The sequence below is a fragment of the Diabrotica virgifera genome, chromosome 9 (assembly GCF_917563875.1).
Source record: "Diabrotica virgifera virgifera chromosome 9, PGI_DIABVI_V3a".
NCBI lineage: Eukaryota > Metazoa > Arthropoda > Insecta > Coleoptera > Chrysomelidae > Diabrotica > Diabrotica virgifera.
This window is the reverse complement of record NC_065451.1, coordinates 185748555-185771458: the sequence shown is the minus strand read 5'-3', so window position 1 is coordinate 185771458 and position 22904 is coordinate 185748555. Positions and strand designations below refer to the sequence as shown.

The 22904-nt window shown below is 32.4% G+C and overlaps 1 protein-coding gene and 1 long non-coding RNA gene across 2 annotated transcripts in view; one reads left to right on the top strand and one right to left on the bottom strand.

The window, feature by feature from the left end:
* The window catches only part of LOC126891812 (uncharacterized), a 999773-nt gene that overhangs the window by 252002 nt on the left and 724867 nt on the right, over positions 1–22904 (top strand). The window lies entirely within an intron of this gene.
* Positions 1650–4783, bottom strand: LOC126891813 (uncharacterized). The gene is made up of 2 exons (XR_007700583.1): positions 2320–4783; positions 1650–2003 (listed from the first exon to the last, which is right to left on the bottom strand). It is a non-coding gene; the product is annotated as an uncharacterized LOC126891813 (long non-coding RNA).

Sequence of the window (22904 nt, the reverse complement as noted above, 5' to 3'; positions counted from 1 at the left end):
ATACTAGTCTTAGTGATCTTCCTGATCAAACTCATAGTATTAATACATCTATATCTTCTGACCCAGACAACATTTTCGATGGCTCTGAGCAACATACATTCTATACCCCTTTCATAAATTACTCTAACGTAGTATTTTCAAATAATGAACTGTCTCTACTCCAAAAAGGTTTCAAATTCAATCCCCCCCAATCTTCTAAAAAACAACAAATTAGAAATCTAGAACTACTCGGAGTTGAGAGTGAAAGTATCTTACAATCAATACCACTGGAAAACACAGAAGAAATTAGGAGCAGTTTGAAAGTATTACTGAAAAAAGAAAAGGAGGCTATTTGTAACAACAGAAAGGGCTATCACAGAAACCCTCTCAATGAATTTAAGGACACCATTAAATCAATTGATAAGAAAATTAGTGAAAATAACCTTACAATCACTAAAGCAGATAAAGGCAGCACTGTAGTTGTCTTACACACCCAAGACTACCATCAAAAAGTCACTAATTTTATACTAGATAACCAATTTCTAACAAAATCTGTCAATATTAATACTTTCACTACTAAAGTTAGAACAGCCATCAATAAAATCACTGAAGTTTTTGATAATACTACTAAAAAGAAACTTTTACCATCTAAAGCAAACGTTCCCAGACTCTATGGTCTCATGAAAATACACAAGACTGATGTCTTTGAAAACATACCAATCAGACCAGTGGTATCCTTTACTGATTCTCCCACTCATGCATTAGCTTCTCACTTAAACAAATTCCTTAAAACCTTTTACAACAATAAATTCGATTATGTAGTCTCTAACAACTTAAGTTTGACAAATAAAATTACAGAAGTTAATCTTAGTAATGAAGATTTATTGATTTCCTTAGACATAACTAATCTCTTTACTAACATTCCAACACAAGAAGTTATCAGTATTGTTGCTTTAGACTTGTGGAATAATAATTACCATCCTAATCAAATTATTGAGTATACAGAGCTTTTGAATTTGTGTCTGAGTCAGAATTTCTTTAATTTCAACAACACCACATATGTGCAGCCGGACGGACTAGCTATGGGATCTCCTCTTTCACCGATATTAGCTGATATTTTTCTAAATGACTTGGAATCTAATAAAATAGTGAAAAATAATCCATTTACAGATTATATTAAATTTTACGCTAGGTATGTTGACGATACTTTAATAATATGGAATGGCACAATTGACATTCTTCACGATTTCTTAGATTTCCTCAATACTTTACATGACACTATTAAATTTACTTTAGAGATTCAGAATGACTCAAAGAGTTTGAACTTTTTAGATCTTACATTGACACTCAGAAATGGAACGATTGACTTTGGTATTTATAGAAAACCAACACATACAGGTACAGTTATCCCTGCCGATTCACACCACCCCATACAACATAAACTGGCTGCTTTTTATAGTTACATCAACAGGCTTGTCTCTATCCCATTGACTTCAACTTCATTTAATAAAGAATTAAGAATTATCCAACAAATAGCAGTTAATAATGGTTATACTGTGGACTTAGTAAATAAAATTTTACACAAAAAAACAAATAGAATTTTAGAACATCGAGTATATACACAGCCTATTCCAGTCGAACAGGAGCCAAAACCATATAGATCATTAACATTTACAGGTCAATTCTCTTACAAATTAGCTCATATTTTTAAAGATTACTGTAATATTTCTTTTAGAACTAATTCAAATTTAGGTTTGGTTTTCTTGAATAACAAGGACAGTCGTGATAGATCTGAGTGTTGTGGAGTTTATGAGCTTAAATGCCATACCTGCTCGTCATATTACGTCGGAAGAACCTTTAGATCGTTCGACACCAGATTGAAGGAACATCTTAGATACATACAGCGCCCAACATCTGGACAGTCTCATTTTTCCCAACATATCCGTAACTCCAACCATAATTTCAATCCGGACATTGATTTCAAAATTCTTCACATCTGCAAAAAGGGCCACGTCCTGAATAACCTGGAACATTTTGAGATTTTAAAATCTTTAAAGGACCCTACTAGACATACATTGAATGCCCAATTAGAGCTTGAATTTATACCAGCTTATTCAGTTTTACTATAAAATAACCCACTCTTAGTACAGTACACAACCTGACATCTAATTAAAACTTCAAACCTGCAAAATCTAAAATTTTATTTCAAATCTATCTTTCAATATACATACACCAACAGCAGTTATCGTACCCGCCTTTTCATTCAAACTACTCCATAGTTCCAACTCACAATCTTATACACACTCTTACAATTTTTAAAAAGTTACAACAACTACTCACTCTTAATTTCCAAAATCCCGCTAATTTTAATTTTATTCAAATCCATTTTCCATTGTTCGTTTCCTGTTGAATTTGATGATTTTGTAGCTCAGTACACAGCCAATTTTCCCATCTTAGCTTCATTACTGGACAATCAATTACCATCTGCACTTTTCCACGTGGTGATATAAAAATGGTAACCTACAACTTTTTTAAAATGTCAGAAAATTTGCTGGTATGGCATTTGAGCTCATTCTGTTAATATCCCATAGGTGCCTGACCGTTTGAACATTTAATACGGAGTTTGATCAGTGCAATATTCTTAAACATTAAACACGTGTTTCTCAATTTAAAAATGTCACCCTAAATTATTTTGAATTCACTAAGACTACACATTTTATATTATAGCTTTATAAATTTAATAGGTTCCGCTATGGAAGTGCATGATTATTTTGTACAAGTTATCAAAACCTTTTAATCTATTAAATACTTTAAATTTATAACTTACCATTTATGGCGCATGAGGAAGTTGGTTGGCACCAATACTTAAATACAAATAGGATTTAAACAAACTTTAGGTTCTCTTTTAAATTAACACCCCCCCTACCTCCCTCCACACACCTGTCATTAAACATTCCGCTTCCTTTGACCTCGTTGACGTGGCATTGCCACGACTACAATATTAACAATACTACCAACCAACTTTCTTTTCTTTTTCTTCGTTATAACTTTCAAGTTTTATATCTGTTTTCATTTACTAAATTTAAATAGACTAGGCTAATCAATTTATCTTACTCATCTACAATTATGCAACAGGTGATATGCTTGTACGTTAGATTATGCACCGCCTACTTAAACTTAAACTCAACACTTCTTCTCTACTTTAATTCTTCTCTACTTGAATACTAATGTAGAATAATTAATCATGTATTTTTATTATTGTTACAACAGTTTTTTCACAATAGTGGTTACACATATAGTTTAGATTTTGTTATTAATGCTATAAATTAACAACTATCTTTTTTGTAAAATTTGAAAATGCTGTATACTTTATGTTACTAAGAGATTTAATTAAAATAGGCAACTACTGTACAACATTTGAGAAGAAGTGTTTTGACATTTCAGATAACCTACATCTGCCTACACTGTCAATATTCCCTCTTGAAAACACAAAAACTAGACTTCAATTTAGGAAGTAAAAACTAAGTTAAATAGTAATTGGGGAAATGTAGTGCTACCTCCCTTAAAAAAACCTTTTACCAATAATTGTTATGTCTTTGTGCTTTTAAACCCTATGTGTTATGTGTTAATTTATTTATTTAGTTAAAAACTATTCTCAAGTAAGTGCCTACACCCTTCCATTAATATTTCGTTTCTTTCTTTTTCTTTGTACATATCCCATTATACAATAGCTCAAACAAAATAATCTTTAATTTTATCAATTTCTTACCTTTTTCAATTTTTCAATTTAAAGTTTCTTAACCGATGTTTTGATATTAATATTTTTTCATTTAACTAACTAGCTTTCCTTTAATTTCTATACACTTCATAGTTTCACAGTGTATGGCACTTACTACTTCATAATATTGTGATATTATTATACTTATGACATCCCTCAGTTAACTTACTGAGAACAACATATCTTAAATTAGATTAATTTATGACAACATTTTCCTATTTGTCATTTCCTATGCTTTGACCTCTGCCCGCATCGTATAACATCTACGAGCTAAGACCATCACATTTGTACAAGAGCCTAGAATAACATTTCATACTTTGCTACAATTAATACGCAACTCCTGGAGCATTGTCTTTCTCCATTCTAACAAAACATCACCCGTTTCACATACGCATCTTCCTTCAGGATCCATTCCAAATTCGAAATCTTACTGTGTTTAACCTACGTAACATGTCTGTTTACCCTATCACTATCCCAACAAACCAATTAGCATAATTTGGACGTACTAATATGACAACAACTAAGTTGCAACGCAATCCTTGTAACGGCATGTAAGTAGATTAGAACAATATTACTATCTCTTTTATTATTACTACTTTGAATTTGGAAGCATATTTAAGTCAGTTTATGTTTATTTTGTTTTTTAATGGTTAAAAATTTTAATTTCAACAAATTCAAACTGTATGCACCCATTTGCACATACATGACTATGAGCATTTTTACTCATAGGTTTGACTTTGTATATACCAATATTCTGAAATGTCAACAGTTGCAAACCTTTATGTCAAAAAATTTTATAAAAATTTTTTTAAATTTGGCTTTCTATTAACATCTCTTCAATCAGACACTGGTCTAACACAAGTTTTCTCTTATTGTAGCATTTAACTACTTGTAACGCCGACCTGAAGATGATCTGTATATTGTAGAGATCGAAACCGGTCGTCAAAGTATAATTAAATGATTGTGAGTAAGTCTGTGTTTCATTACTATATTTAATATGGACTCACATATGCAACCCATTCAATATTTAAAATTCATGGTATTTAGCCGTTTGGCCCATCAAGATTCACGGTTATATGTTGATGGCCATATAATTCAAAGAGTACCCAGTTTTAAATATCTTGGTTGCCATATTACAGAAGAACTAGATTAAGATAAAGAGATAAAATGTAGAATCGAGATAGCCCGCACGACATTTTTAAAAATTAGGTCATTCTTCTGTAATGATAACTTACAACTTCAACTTCGAAAGCGCATGATTAAATGTTACATTTGGTCAGTCCTCTTGTATGGTGTCGAAGCATGGACATTAAAAATATCCACCATTAATCGTTTGGAGGCCTTTGAAATGTGGCTGTACAGACGTATACTGAAAATACCATGGACTGCTATGCTGATAAATGTGGCAGTCCTTAAGAGAGCAAATTTCACCCGCGAGCTGCTTGATTACATAAAATATAAAAAGATGGCCTATTTTGGACACGTAGTAAGGGGAGACCGGTATAATATTCTTCAACTTATTATGATGGGTAAAATCTAAGGACGCAGAGGAATTGGTAGAAAGCAGGCCTCTTGGTTGAAGAATATCCGGGAGTGGACGAGAATAGAGAAAGTAGAACAACTATTAAAATGGCTCGAGACAGAGACAGTTTCACCATGTTAATCGACAACGTTAAGGGGACTTGATAGGGCACGTTAAGAAGAAGACACGGGACGTTCACTTAACCCATTAACTGTCGATCAAAGAGGATGGAACTTGGCTAGGAGCCATTCTGTTGAACGGCACCTGACTGAAGTAACCTTATCACTCGCAGGCGCGAAAACGGCGCTTGGTTGAAATAACCACATCACTCGCTAGCACGTGATCGGCAGCAAATGGGTTAAGGGAAGATTAACTTCACACTGTAGTGATATTAACTTATCAAACATCATTGCGCCTTAGCAAAACATGCTATTTCATTAAACCACAAGGACAATTTTAAAGAGGTTCAAATTCTCTGTTATTATTGGTTTGACACTAAAAGAAATGTACACTAAAAGTTTTTGGAAATGTGTTATATACTTCCAGCATCATACTGCACTTAACAAGAGAACTGATTTTATTAACAGATATGCCACTCTTTAATTTTACATAACTAAACAGTACTATAGATTCAACTTACAGATTCTTTATATCTGCTTACTAATTTTGAAATAACATACATTTTTGATTCTTTAAATAAATATATACATTTTGATTTTTATTTACATAGCTCTTGATTTGATTGGTGTAGTGAACCTCAGATTGATTACTATGGATTATTCTACTGAATTTTTGTTCTGCCATGCTGTTATATTATCACTAATTGTATCCTCACTGGTTATTGTTATGTTAATATTAATTGTTAAGGTGCATGAAGACTTCCATACTTAATTTTGATGGTAATAACTTACAGTACTAGTAATAACCCCCGGTATATGTTCACAATTTTAAAATGAAGGCTTTGGTTGTAGGAGTCCAACTTAATACCACCCTAATGCGCGGTTACACAAACAGATCTTAAGCTTAAGTCGAGAATATCATAAGAATTAATATAATCTAATTATAATATATTACCATAAGAATACCACAATATATTAATAGATATAATTGATAATAAGGTAAGAATCTTAAATTATGGTGCAACTCAAGGAGGCCCTATCTATAAGTAGAGCTTAGTTAAGCTGGAGGTTAAGATCTCTTGGTGCAACCAGGTATTAATCGTGTGTTTTAGGAACTCAGTAGCTAAACATTTGTAAATTAACAAAATGGCGGATCCATTTTTAATTTAAAGACCGTTGTAGTGTTAACTTGGTAAATGGTAGGGCACGCTAAGCTCGATTTTTCCTCCATATTTCAAGCCATTTGCCGGACCGGAAAAGCTTTCATGTTACCTGGAGATTTTTGTCCTAAGGCAATTCATACGGAGGGTACGCATAGAAATTGTTTATAGTGATCCTGTATCACTGACCCCAGATGTCCTCATCCACCTTTTCACACAGTTCTTTCCAATGCTTTTCTTTCTATGGACGAATTTTCCTGGAAAATTCCGTCTTGCTGCGCGGATCCCTTCCTAGATCTGTTCGATCTTAACTTCAGGGATAATATCTGCTTTGCCCCTTGCTCTCGTTAACCTTCTTCTCATCTAATTTACTGTATACTAATTGGGAAACAAACCATAATTTAAATTGAAAAATGATTTCAATGACGTTTCGACATTCACTTCGGAGGTCGTTATCGAAATACAAAATATTAATAAATTAAACAAATTTTGTTACTTAGTAAAAAAATTCTTCTAATAATTTAATTTAATCTGACACATTCATATCGGCAATTAAGACAAATGTATTATATTTTCTATACATTTTAAAGTAGAAAACTTTAAAATGGTATTTGCCAATATTTATTAGTTGCGTTCCTGGGACGACTTCATTGAAAGATAGTTCATTCGATTACATGAAATCAACTTTAACTTAAGAATATCCGTCACAAAAATCATAGCATGTGGTTCGTCTTTAAAAAGACAACCACATGAAATGGTGACAGTAAAATTATCGTGTTAGTGATTCCATAGTAAATCACGAGGAAAAACCAAGAATAGACGTCATAATACTATCCCCATATGGTAAGTATTTGGTCTTACATTTAGTTTACTCTCAAAACTAACACAAAATTCTGATTATATATGTGTGTTATTTTAAATTATACATAATATTAATATACATAGATATATAAATAATATTAAAATATAAACGATATACTATCCTCGATATATTATTGACTTACTAATTGTGGTATTTTCTTTCTATTGACTTAATTACTAATTAGCATAATTATAGCCGTTTCTTTGATTTTTCTCTTTTTACTCTCTTTTTCTTTTAGGACTATACTTGAATCTTTCCACTGACCTCTATGTTCATTGTACCATGCGTTTTGACATATGTGGGATTTACTCTGGGTTAATTAGCAAAATACAAGGAAAAGTTATTTACCAGCAATTTTATTGCTGGAATCAAATCTTATGATTGTATAATATCGATAATATAGGTATGCAAAATCCGCAAATAGTGTGCTACTTTTTTTATATTTCATTGTTAGGTTTAGTTTAAGATAAAATAGATATCAATGTGTTTGTTATTCTGAATGTTGTTGAAATGTTGAATTTATTTCTTATTGTTTTAAGTTTCTCGGTTAGTCCTTTTATACATTTTGTATTTGTATACTCTATACTATATACTACACACATCGGCGTATGTTTCACTTTATGTTTTGACTTAATTTGTTAAAAAATGAATTGTGACGCATGGGAAAAGTTATAGCCGACGAACATTATCCAGTATCCTTCTTTGAGACCAAATTATTAAGGATTATTTTTAATTCAAGTTAAAAATTACTTGTTTTATATTTTCATTACTAGAGCAGTTTACTGTTTATTTCTTATGCTTATGATTTATGATTATATAATAGAGTGGGCCATTGCTGCCGAGTGTTTATTGACAATCTAGAACAGCTGCAAACTCTTGAACCATACTTTAGTTTTGTGTATCTAATTTTATATTCGACGTTCTTTGTGTGTCGGCAGTATATACATTTTCTACAAACAGAAACTGGTATAAGCACCTGAACATAATGAAAGCCTGCATCGATGTAAAACACGATACTAGCTTGCCCAAAGGATATGTCAGGAATAATTAATCAAATATTCGGAACGTACTGCTGAGCTTAAGCTTAACAACGAGCCCTATGCAGGGAAACGCGACCAGATTATCGTCAAACACAAGCTGTCTGTAGTTCATTAGATTGACCTCTAAGCATCACAGCATTATGCATTATTGAATATTTTGCTGGATATACTACTAGGCTCTTCACTTAATTATAATCGGTGGTGTGTGTATGTGTGTGTGTGTGTGTCGGTGCGTGTGTGAAGCTGTATGGAACACCGTACATCGTTAGTGGTATAGTTAGAAATTATATTCAAACAGTTCGTTATTTAGCTGATTGGATCACCGCTTCAGATTGTAAATGAAAGCCAAATCAGTATTGAAATATTACAAAGAAATTTACGTTGATGAGTACCTACAATTATATAAATTTTAAATTTTTATTTAAAAATGACTAATTTCACACTTTTCAGTTTACATGAATTGGCATATGGCATTGGCATAATCAAGTTTGTCATGTTCAAAGCTAACTACAGTTGTAGTTAAATTACTTCGAAAGTTTAAACCGCTTTTAAAGGATCAAGGCTACAGTAAGAGGCTGCAGTAGCGATCAACAGGTAGCAACAAACGCGTTCCAAGATTGCGGCTCTAATTTTGAATATTTTGTCGAGATATTTGGCACACATATTCGTAATATAATAAAGAATGGCGGTACACAGCCCAATTTCAGAAATATGTTAGTACGTGGAAATTACTCTATAACTAAATACAATATTGAAAAAAGGAGCCTGTACCGCCATTAAGAAGAAAAAAAAAGAATGTGTGTGTACTTTGTACGCACGTAAGAAGTTATACTTCTATTATATGATTTAAACGAAATTAATATACTTTTATTTATATTTTATTTAAATGTTAAACTAATTTATACTTAATACTTCTCAAACAGTTTTATTAAAAAGTGCCAAAAATTAAAATAATAAAAGAATAAAACACACACAAACACATTGAAAAATGCCACAAATGATTTCTGAACAATAATTTTCGGAAATTTTTTTAACTATATACGTATTTTCTGAAAATAAAATTATATAATAAATACACTTACAATTATAAAATGTATAAAAAAAAATAAAAGTTTCTATTGGGGTTCGAACCCGCTTATTAGAGCGGTTGGTGTTGGAATTCATTCACCTTGAAAGCTTATCCACGGAGACTATACGTCATCATGTGCGAAGTTCAAGTAACTAAACGGATTAAACTTTTGACAATTCTGAATTAAATCAAATTATTTTGATTTTGAATTGAAATGATTTAGAATTGAAAAAATACAACAAAACATAGAGTAAGAAAACAATATATTAGGTGAATATTGATAGAAATTTTGATGGTAATCAAATTATGTAAATAAAAGTATTGCATACTATGTATTTTGGTAGGTTCAAATAGGTAGGTATCTATGAAATTTTTTATTAGGACACTGAAACATTTACAATTATTACGTACCTGTTGCTTTTAAAAACTATTTAAAAAGTCACTGCAATATAAACTTTTTTGTTTCTGTCCTCACAACAATAAAACTAATATATTATACAACATTTGTTTACCTCCAGATTAAACAATTATTATTGACAGATCATTTCAACACCCAATCAGAGCCCGTATAATGACTAATACCATACTATCGGGATGCTCATGCGCGCAGAATAATAATAAATAATCACCCTCATATCGCGCCTAAAAAAGTATAACTTAAAAAAAAACTTTCTTCAAATAAACTTTTTTATTCCATGCCTAGATTTTATGTAATCTTGGAACTACTAAAATTTTTTATTTCTAACAAGAAATCGAACATGTTATTACTAATTAGGCAACATAGAGAAATTATCACTGTCATTTTGACAAAATCTGCGTCAGATTTTCTCTAATCTGTTATGTCATCTTTATTGATATCTGTTCAGTGCAGTAGTGTGTTAATTTAAGAATTCGTTTTAGTTGTTTCATAGGAAAGTAGTGTTTATTGATAGGTAATTTATTATATATTTGTTGTTGTTGTATAAGTTGTTGGCCTCTTTGAAAGAATAGATTGTTGTTAATTGTGAGTTTTTGTTATATGTAGGTAGGTAAGTATATTTTACGTAAAAATATTTCGAATTCTAATGCGAGTATATAAAGTTTTAGGAGGATTTTTTATTCTAAAAATATTATCAATAGTTTAACAAAATGGAAAAATAAATCAAACGAAATATAAAGTGAAACTTTCCAAGAAAAAGTTCATTAAAAACCGTGCCAAACTTATGCGAAAATCGAAATTTGTTTCGCTTCACAACAAAAAATGATTATTTATTATTGTTTTATTATTAGATATTTCATGCAAATACCTTTCTAAATACCTATCTTAACATAAAATTTTCACCCATTTTGGTTTATTTTTATAAATATCTATTTATTAATAATAAAATCGTTTTCTATTACTTCCATTTAGCGCGACTATGATATTGTCAAAATATTAATCTTAGATAATGTCAAAGATTACCACTGTTGCCAAAGTTTATGATACTATCTCCCGAAGTTATATTTTGTCGCTACCTGTTGATCGCTACTAGTGTTGCCCAAAATCGGTCTTGGTCTTGCAGTCTTGGTCTTGTTCTTGCGTTTTCGCAAGACCAAGACAAAGACCGCTTAATTTTAGCAAGACCAAGACCAAGACTTACCGCGCAAGACTTGAGCAAGAACAAGACTACGTATGCGAGACTCTTGCGTCTTGCAGTTAGAACTGAGGGTCGTTTTAGGGAGTATAAAAGTTCGGCTATATGCTTAGATACTCTATGAGAAACAAAAAAAATTGTAACAAAAATTTTGAAAATTTGACTTTACGAACAATACCATAAATATACATAGCGAATCAAAATATTAAAAGAACACTCGACACATTTGACATGTAATCAGAGGTCATTATTATAATGTATAAATAAAATATTTTAGTACATTCTTTCTCAGTAGCCGACTCCTTTGCTCTGAAATTAATTGTCCTGGTTTTGAGAATAGTCGACTTCTAATCATATTCATATAACACAACATTCCTGCGTTGCGACGCCTACAGTAATATTGAATATCGTATCCAAACTTTTTAAAAATATGTCACCTTAGCACTTTATAAATTTACATAAATAATTTTTTTCATTATTAGTTTTCTAGGAATCTAACCAGAAATCTTATCTTACCAGTATACATTATTATAGTAAGGCTATTATGTATTGTTTCTGCAGCACAGTCAGCAGAAACAATACAAAATAGTCTTACTATAATAATGTATACTGGTGTCCTGTGTTATGAGGTCACTCGGCTAAACAAAATTTGCCGGAACAGAGCGGCTGTTATTTGTAAGTATCATAACCAGACAAAAGTATAGAGATAATGCCGGATATCGTGTAAACATAATACCGAAATATTAACGGGTCATTTTTAATGTCTCAAATTTCCTAAACCTGTTGTCCAATTTAAGTGATTTTTTTTTTATTTTTTGTCTTATTCTTTATAAATATCGCAGTAATAATAGATATTGTTGCTAGACAGGTCAATTATTATCAGTGTATACCGGGTGTACCAATAAAACTGTGTTTTTTCTCACTCTATGGAATATTGTAGCATTATGCTAACTTATTATTCTAGCATGCAATAGCATACTGAAATGAAAGCCCAACTATAGCCTCATATTTTTTTAGCATTATGTTTTTTTATTCATTCATTTATATTGGATATCTAATACAAAAGTCAGGTATAGTCCGTCCGCTATAACTTTTCCCATGCGGTACGATTAATTTTCAATCAAATTAAGTCAAAACATAAATTGAAACGAACGTCGATGTGTATATACATTTTGAATATTGTTTACTATATACTACACATATCGGCGTACGTTTCACTTTCTGTTTTGACTTAATTTGATTGAAAATGAATCGTACCGCATGGGAAAAGTTATAGCGGACGGACTATACTTTTTTAACTAGCCATTTTTTTCATCAATACAGAATGTTTTTAAAGAAGTATGGCAAACTTTAATAGGTAATTCTGCACGAAAAAGTAATGACAGTTTGCTTCGTAAACGTTTACTTTATAAATGCTTTGTTTACCAAATAGGGGGGTTGAAATTTTTCTTACAAACTGACGACTTATTTATTGCTCTAAAACCGGTTGAGATATGCAAATGAAATTTTGTGGGTTTTAAGAGGTAGTTTTAACTTTAGTTAGTTAGAACATAGGCAGGGATCACTTAGATCGTGGGTTCAGACCCCACCCGGTGTCATTTGTTTCGATATTTATTAATTTGGCTAGTCTTTACTATGGCTATGATGTTCAAGCTTAAAATGAACCTCTTTGTTACGTTGTTCTAAGATATGCAATAGGCTAATGGGCAACTGCGAGAATTGCAAGACTCTTGCTGCAAGACCAAGACCGGGAGCGCAATACCAAGACCAAGACCAAGACCAGGTGGACTGGCGCAAGACCAAGACCAAGACTGTCTAAGTCTCGTCTTGGTCTTGCATTTGGGCAACACTAATCGCTACTGTTTACTCTTAACTGAATTATTGGGGAAGGCAAAAAAAATTCCTTCCTTAACGTCTCGATGTCAAGCGACGCGCTTTTACGCCGATTTCCTACATACCAATGAGCTTCGATGTTGAGTTGCTACCTTTTAATGGGTAGTTCGTTGGGACCACAGACTCAGTAAAACGCATGTTTCGTTAATAGAAGAATAATATTCTTTTTATCCTAATACAAAATAAGATCAAAATAATAAAATGGTATTCTCTTCTACGGGTAATATGACTCGTATGCGCGCCAATGGAGAATACAAAATTATTAATTGCATGTCAAAAAATGCGCAAATAACTATCTATCTTAAAACATACCAAATATTTGAATATTTCAACCGGTTTTAGAGCAATAAATAAATCGACAGTTTCTCGGAAACATCTCGGAACATCTCGTATCTCGGAAATGAAGCATTTGCAGACATATGTTTATATAGCTAACGGTCATTATTTGTTTCATGCCGAATTACCCCTTAAAGTTTGTTGCACTTATTTAGAAACGCCCTGTATTCATAAAGAACATTAGTTCTAGCTAGTTGTTAAAGTACCTAACTTTTTATTATCCAACATAAGCGAATGAATAAAAAAACAGAATGTTGGGAACACCTGAGGCCATAGTTGGGTTTTACAAGGTGTGGTGAACTTTGAGAAAAAACACAGTTTGATTGGTACTTGGTACACCCGGTATACAATGACAATTTACCTGTCTAGTAACAATATTTTTACAGCGATATTGTTAAAGAATAAAGTTATTAAATATTAAAAAATCACTTAAATCTGACAAAGGTTTAGAAAATTCAAGACATCAAAAATGACCTATTTTTTGGGTGGCCCGTTTTCTCCGACGCGCAGTGTAAAAGGAAATGAAACGCAGTTATTATTTTTTACCTGTTGTATTTTGCATTTTGCTTTTCAAGTTCATATCTAGTTTTCATTTTATTTTAATAATAAAACGTTTTTTTACATTATGGGTATTCTATATTCTCAAAAAGGCAATGGACTAGTCGTCACACATGTGTGCCAATGCACACTGCAGGAGAAATTCTTTGTTGGGTGCTCATGACACATATATATGCGAAGAAGACATGACACATGAAAAGAAAATCCTTAACCCTAGCAAGAAATTAATTTTATCAGTAATTCAAAAATAGCGTTATAGTTTAAAGACATAGACAACATGAAAACATTTAATATAATTAAGAATTTATATGTTTTGTGGCAAATGGATTTTGTCTGATGCCAGGATCTTACACACACACATATATATACACAACCCTAGCAAGACATCAATTTTATTTAATATAATATGGTTAAACTGCAACAATCACTGCAAGAGCGAATGTTATTCAATCTTTGGATGTAAGGTGGATCTTATTCATATTTAAACAGTCTACCACTAGCGTACGGTATCTACTAATAATCAGAAATTCGACAAACCTACATGTACAGCATCAATTATATCGGGTCAGCAAATATTGATCTATCAAGTGTGTGGTATATCTGTTCTAATAACACCAAATGAATATCCTCCATATCCAATATTGTAATATATTTAGTTGATTTGTATATACATTTATGTAGCAAATAGACTGATTTAAGCTAATAGTATTAGATAAACCGTATATTCAAATAAACAATAAACAGTTGTTTACAATAACACTCCCAAATCGGCTCCCTGCTTCACATAATAATGTGTGCTACAATATATTATTTGAACTAGACTGAATAGAGTTTATGCTAAACCTCTGTAGAGTATAATTAAATATCTAAAACTTATAAGAAATCTTAAAATAAAAAAATATGAAATTAAAAAAAAACAAAACGCTTTTCTTTGGTTGTGGCTCACTCTTTTCTTTAACGAATGGGTTAGATTTTTTCAATTTTTTAACGAATGTGTGAGATTTTTGTATATTTATTTAACCCGTCAAAGTTTTTTTAGAATAATCCTTCGAGTTTGAATTTTTTTAATTTTTTTCGTTTTAGTTGATTTTTTTATATTTTTAATTTGAGTTACTGGTACCTCAAGAAAAGCGTTTCTTAATTTTTTTTTCATTTTTTTTATTTTTTACTTTTTCGTCTTACACTTTTCAAACAATAAAAATATATCGTCATGTTTAAAAAAAGGACGTACATGATAGACACATTTTTTGCATTTATTTCAACATTTGATACATACATTGTACATTTTCTGTAATTTCTCCATAAATTTCTTAAAACAAAGGAGGCCAAGTCTCAATTTGGGCAGTAGTGCCGTAGAAGAAGAAGAAGATTTCTTAAATCAAAATCATTATTTACACCTACTACAGTTTTCGCAGTCTTTCCATCTCTTCCAATGCTTTACTGTTTCACGGTGTAGACCCTGTTAATTTCTCGCAAATTACGAATTCTAATGTTAATTGTAGCACGAAACGTCTCTACCAGTGGTTTTTCTAAGACTACGTTAAAAACACGAATTTCTTTATTCGAGTTTTGGTTGAAGTTTTGGTTCATATCGTATTGGGAATTGACACGAATAAGCGCCGATGTTTATATAAACAAAGATATGAGCGTTCAAAATCGTCGCTGCTTAGGATGTTTATAAACTGTTTTCCTTTCGACAAAAACACGCTTCAACGTAAAATATTATGGGTTTGTAGAGTCCTATAGCAGACCATAGATGAGTATTATAACTTTCTACTAAAAATTAAAAATTACTTTTAAACTTTTTTCTGTTTTAAAAATTATGCGATTATTGTGTGTAATTACATACTGTTGTAGAATGGTTTTTTGGAAAAATTCAGAAAATAAATTTATATCATGGACCACGAGATCGTAGATTTTCTTCACCCTGTATATGACCAAAAATTGTATAGAGTATAATAAACAGTTAATAAACAGTGCTTTTTCGGGGAAGGTGAAATCGTTAATGTGGTTTTCGTTAATGGGTTTTTTGAAAGGATTTACAGACAATGGTTCGAAAATATTGGAAAGTGCATGTTATTTCGTTTTGTGAACATCAATAGGATTTTTGTAAATAATTCGTAAAAGGTTTAAACGATAAACAAATTTTATTGAGTTTAGAATGTAAGACCTTTTGTTTAGTTTTTTGAAAAAACGATAGTAATTTGATGTCTCAGAATTTTAACAAAATGGAAAGTTGGACACAAATTAAGTTGGTTTTCTTAGGAAAGGAAAGTATGAATGTTTTGGCTAGAGAGGTTGTTTTTGATTGGTAGAGAAAGATCGCTGGAAGGGATGAGAATGTGGAGTCGGAATTTCAGAGAGGAAAGTTAGACTGTGTAATGAATATCGGGAGATGGCAGTCCAGTTTTTGAAAAGTGAGAAGTCAGTGTAAAGTGGTGAAATCGGCCTTTGCGAGCAGAATAAAGTTGAAACGAAATTGTTGACCGGTTGAGAAGTAAAATTTTCCTGTGTCCGAGGAAGATTCCTTTGTTCTGTCTAGAACGAGTAGCTGATTGGTATCTATTTGCACAAGATATCGAGCAAGGAGGAAACTGAGTGGAGAATTCGAGAGAGTACTGGTTTTGTTTGTTTTTGAAGCAGTTTGGACGAGAGGGACCTTTGTCGCAACATCAAAAGAGTACGTGTGGGAGAATCAAGGACAACGCAATCTGGGAACAGAAGGAGTTAAGAAACAAAAAGGTTAGTCAAATCATTTTTTGAAACGGAGAGAGCTTATTTTTATCCACACCATATATGCTCATTTTTTTGTATTGAACAGTTCTATAACTCAGTTAGTCATTCCAGCTTTAAGTAATCAATTCAAAAGGACAAAAGTAAATTTTATTAAATTTAGTATGAATAAACAATAATTTACTTAAATAATTTTTTTTTTGTTAAAACAAGGAGACATCAGAATTAAAGCTTGATTTATTAAGTAATAAATTGTTGCAACAAATTTAGATTTTAGTATTGTTTTTCAAATCTTATTTATACAGGATATTGGATAAATAAATAATAGAATACATTTATATGATATTGAATGTGTTTAATTTCCCTGTCTTATCCTGGAAGGAGTAAGCAACTAGAGATACTAGAAGCCACGAATTAAAGGTATTGCATCGAATACAAAATTAGCCCTGAGAATAAAGTTTATTATAAAATTTAATTTGAATTTGGTTTTGTTTATATAGGCAGAAATTAAAATAATTTAGTAATTAATTAAATTAAGAATTTGCTAATCAATCTAATAAAAGAGATAAAGTAGAGCATAACAATACATTATCCCGAAATTCCAAAAGGGCGCCGCTGAAGAGGACGTGGGCGGACGACACATCGAGCGTATAGATGGCACTGCGGATCCGCTGCAATATTGCACATTCAGCAAATAAAAACGAGGCGTAATCCTAGAGATATTTGCATTGGTAATAGCGTGCAAACACCGCGTTCAAATCCTTGACAGACCAAGATTTTGTCTCCATTTACTGCCTTGATGCCTCATGATCTTGCCGCGTACTTTATTTAATTCGACGGATTTAATATAGTGCTTACCACTGCTGGCTCCGAATATAATCTGCTTAGCCACGAGAGATAAAGGTCTATAAAAATTCAAGTGGTTTTATTTTTACGTCCTAACTTCTTTACAAATAAAAACAACTCTGAAAAGCCTGGCGACAAGGTGCAATTAACTTATACTTAGAAACTCATGAAATGTGAAATGACATTGGTCTCTGCGCGTGTACCACCTTTATCGCGAATGCCATATCGCGATCCTATTGGTTAAAAATCTGTATCTTAATGAAACTCTGTATCATAATGAAGTTCAATATGATGCAGGTAGTGACATTATAATTGATATATTATAGTATGAGAATAGAAAAATATATTTTTATACATTTTTATGCAAGCTTTGATGTGTCACTAATAAGACGTGATTTTATTAAACACAACACGTACAAAACGAAATTAAAGCAAAAGCACGTGAATAGTAAGTAGTAAATGAAATTGTGCTCTGTAGGTACCTAATGCACTCTGCACGAGTAGCCCGTTATTAGATTTTCGCAAATGTAACAGTAGAGACACGTGAACTAATAAAAATACAAGCAGGTATCTAATTATATGATTAGAGGAAGGAATCCGTTAAGAGCACAAAGTGGCTCACAATTAGTAGAGATTTGTTAACACGTCGGCGGGTATCGGTGGCGTATGTGGCAACCACCGACAATCGATACTTGAAAGGAGATTGACTAAAGGCAATACCGGAAGTGTTCAATTAATCTGGGCTTGGGCTAAAATAGATTTTAAATTAAATAACTAATCATGCAGTGATTTAGTAATCCAGGCTGTATGCTCGCCTCCGCCCCGTTAGGTAAATTATTCTGAATTTTTTGTACAAACTTACTCGAACTTTATTGACTATAATAAAACTTTCGATAAAGTACGACATGAACAATTAATGAATGTCCTGAAATTAAAGAAGATAGACTACAATGACCTCAGGATCATATCTAATTTATACTATAAGCAGCTAGTAAAAGTACGTGTTAACGAACAGTTGTCAGAGGAAATTGAAATTAGACGTGGAGTGAGACAGGGATGCGTATTGGCGGCAGTTCTCTTTAACGCCTACTCGGTAGAGATCCTAAAAGCCTCTTGAGGGTAAAACAGCTAAAATAAAGGTGAACCTAGTTCGTATTAACAACATTAGATATGCGGATGACACTGTTGTTATAGCCGAAAATATTGAAGATGTTCAGAGACTGGTTAACAGAATAGCGATATATAGCCAATCTAAAAGAGACTATCTAAAACTCAAAGAAATAACGAGAATCTCCTCATAAACGGAACCAATGTCGAACGAGTAGACCAATATGCATATCTTGGAACAATGATCAACTTCACAAATGATTACTTCCAGGAGATTAAAATTGGAATAGAAAAGGCTAGAGCGAATTTTAACAAAATGAGAAAAGTGCCTAAACTGAGTTTCTAATTGACCACTTTAGTGATTGGACAAGAAGAAGAAATACAATTGAATGGCCCGCGCGTTCGCCAGATTTGACGCCCTGTGATTTTGCCTTGTGGCCTTAAAGATAAGTTTTTGCCAATTTGAAGTTCTCCGTGCCAACTTGGAAGTCTGTAGATAGACTTGTTTCACTGTGTATACGCGTTGCCGAAAATGTAGGTGATGAATGTGGTTTACATTTTGAACATACAATGTAAAGCATGCACTTCTTTGTACCTACTTATTTACAATAAACAATAAACGTTTTTTTACTTCAGATATTTTTGCTTTTATTAATATACGAAACGGTTAACTGACTTTTGGTCCACCCGGTATATTACTTTACCTGATAAATTACTTTCTGGCACTTAATGTTGTTTAGTGGCAAGTATCTTTTTTATTTTTTTTTTCCAATATTATTTCTAATATTATATAAACACAAAATTTACAAAATTTAAATATGGAAAAATTAAGGGAAAATAAACAAGAGTATAAAGAGAAAATAAAAAACATCATGCCCGATAAAAATCAACTCGTAAATAAAGGAGTCGACGAAATCAATACCATTCTAACACAAACATTACTGAAAGCCGGGAAAGAAGTGGCACCCATGAGAAAGAAAAGACAAGAATGGATCTCACATGAAATAAGAACATTAGTGGAAAAACGGAGAACACTAGCTCAACAAAACAAGAGATCAACAGCAGAGTATTCAAAGATAAACAAAAGCATCAAGAAAAAGATAAAAGAAGAGAAAAGAAAGAAACAAGAAGAACAAGTTGAAAAAATTATTCAACAAAACAAGAATATGAAGTACTTACAACCAAAACTGGTAAAAACAGAAATAAATGCCATCAAAAATACTCAGGGAGAAGAGACCAACGATATACATGAAATATTAGCAATAACACAACAGTATTACTTAGACTTATATCAAGAAAAGCAACCACCGACACAAGAAACTCTTCAAAAATTGAAAACTAAAATAAAAAATGCTAACTCTGACCTACAACCAGAGATTAGCAAATCAGAAATAAAGAAAGCCCTGAGAGAAATGAAAAATAATAAATCACCAGGAAGAGACGGCATTACAGTGGAGATGATTAAAAATGGCGGAAAAATTACAAGGGAAGTCTTATATATATTATTGAACAAAATACTAAGTACACGAAACATACCCAGTAATTGGAATGAAGCAATCACCCTATTATTGTTTAAAAAAGGAGACAAAAAAGATCTGAACAATTATAGACCGATTACCTTGCTTAATGTTATGCATAAATTGTTAACTAAAATATTAACCAACAGGCTAACCCCTAAATTCGACAATTATCAGATCAAAGAACAGGCAGGATTCAGAAAAGGCTACAGTACATGTGATCACCTACTGACAATGAAGTTACTTATTGAGAAAATAAATGAATACCAAATACCCATATATATGGTATCTATAGATTTTGAAAAGGCATTCGACTCCATAGAACACTGGGCAGTGAAACAATCACTACACAATAGCAGAGTAGATTACAGGTATACAGAACTAATCTCTAATATATACAGTAAGGCCACAACTACGATCCAACTTGAACAGAATACACACCCCATACCTATCAAAAGGGGCGTTCGACAGGGAGATGCGATTTCGCTGAAGCTCTTCAACCAAGCTCTAGAAGACATTTTCAAGAGATTACAATGGGAAGAATATGGAATCATCATTAACGGCCAATACTTAAATCACCTAAGATACGCTGACAATATCGTCATTATCGCTACAGACAAGGAACAACTACAAATAATGATACAACAACTAGACCACGAAGCCAGTAAAGTTGGATTAAATATGAACTACAGCAAAACAAATGTGATAACAAATCAAGAGGATGAGTTAAGAATCGTAGTTAAACAAAACCAAATAGAGGAAGTGAATGAATACATATACTTGGGACAAATAATAAAATTGAATAGAGACAACCAAACAGCAGAAACAAAGAGACGAACGAAGTTAGCGTGGGCCTCGTTTGGTAAGCTCAGCTTCATATTGAAGAATAAAAAATACCCTCAATATCCAAAAACGAAAATCTACGACCAATGTATTCTTCCGGTCCTTACATATGGATGTCAAACATGGACGTTCACAAAAGCGAATATGGACAGAATTGCGAAAACACAAAGAGCAATGGAAAGACAAATAATCAACGTAAGACTGTCAGATAGAAAAAGGAATTCCTGGGTAAGAAATATCACAAAAGTTAAAGATGCTACTCGTCAAACAGCTAAACTAAAATGGAAATTCGGTGGTCACACGATTAGACAAAAAGACGAAAGATGGAATAAAATTATTACAGAGTGGAGACCATGGACATATAAACGAAAGAGAGGAAGACCACATATATGAGATGGGTAGATGACCTAAAACACCAAGCAGGCTCAAAATGGATGCACATGGCTCAGGATAGAGAAAGATGGAGGAGCGAAGAGGAGGCCTATGTCCAATATTGGATGTCGCAAGGGTAATAGATAGATAGATATAATATTATTTCTAATATTATTCACTTTTTAAGTAGGTAACTATCGTCAAGATAAAAGCCTAATTAATATGAAATGCACCATTGGACAGCCGCGGCCGCCTCGATACGGGCTTAGCTCTCATTGTTAATTATTAAAAATAACAGCTTTGTAATAATGTAATAACAAAAATCTTTCAGGATCTTAAATAATCTCGATAAGGTGATAAGGGTAATACCTAGATATAATCCATTTTATATTGGAGAAAAAGATTACTAAGATATTCTCAAAATGTATTTAAGGGATACAACTGCTTCTCACAATTTACCGAACTTCTTGTTCTTTTTGTTCTTTTTATAAACAATTCTGCTTGTTCATTGGCAGAGTGATACCTGTAATGGGGCTAGTACACGTTGGGCCAATCAGTTGGGCCAATCAGTTTGGCCAAGGAGTTGGGTCAACGTGTACAGGACCACTTGGCATGAGTTTGCGATTGGCGGTCAGCGTTGGTCTACAAACCGAATTTTCTCGGTATTTGGTGCACAAATCAAAGGATTTTTGGGACTTGCGCGATCTGCCAAACAGCTGTTTGGTTATGAACACGTTGTTGTCGTTGAAATTAAAATATTTGTTTTATCTTCTCACAATACTGATACTGTTTATAAGTATTAATTTTTAATTTTAAGGTTGTGTTTTAATATGAATACTTTTTTCGGTGTAAAAGCACCGTCGTTTGCGCCATTGGTTTTAATCTCTCTTGTTTGGTTCACTTTTCTATAAGCATTGAACGCGTTATACAAATTAATTGCTGCGGCTGCTACAGTCTCCACATCCATATCCATAATCAGAGTTTGTTTTTACAAATTGAAGAGTCTCAGATGCAGAATCCACCAATTTAATAAAAATTAAAATGGTAAATATTAATTTAAACCTGAGACTTTTCGCGTTGAAAGTTCTTACTGGTACATGTAATAAAATAGTAAAGGAAATAAAATAATAAATGATGGTTTTGCTTGTTTTCGATTCAGAGGGTTGCACACCCGCTAGACAGGCTGTTTCTACCATTTCAGGCGTCTTCAGTAGCTTTTGTTAGCGTGCACACCTCTGAATCGAAAAATAGCTCCACCATCATTTTAAAGGGAATCTGAAAAATAATTCAAATTTCCCATTAGACGCGATACAGCGACATCTCATAACAAATTGAAGAGTCTCAGATGCAGAATCAACCAATTTAATAAAAATTAAAATGGTAAATAGTAATTTAAACCTGAGACTTTTCGCGTTGAAAGTTCTTACTGGTACATCCTTAATCTGCGACTTTTTCAATTAATATGACAGCGGATGACGAATATAGAAAACGAAAGGGAAACAATCACATTCCGCCTTCATTCGTCTAGGAAAAGGACAGCAGAGGAACTTTCAGTAC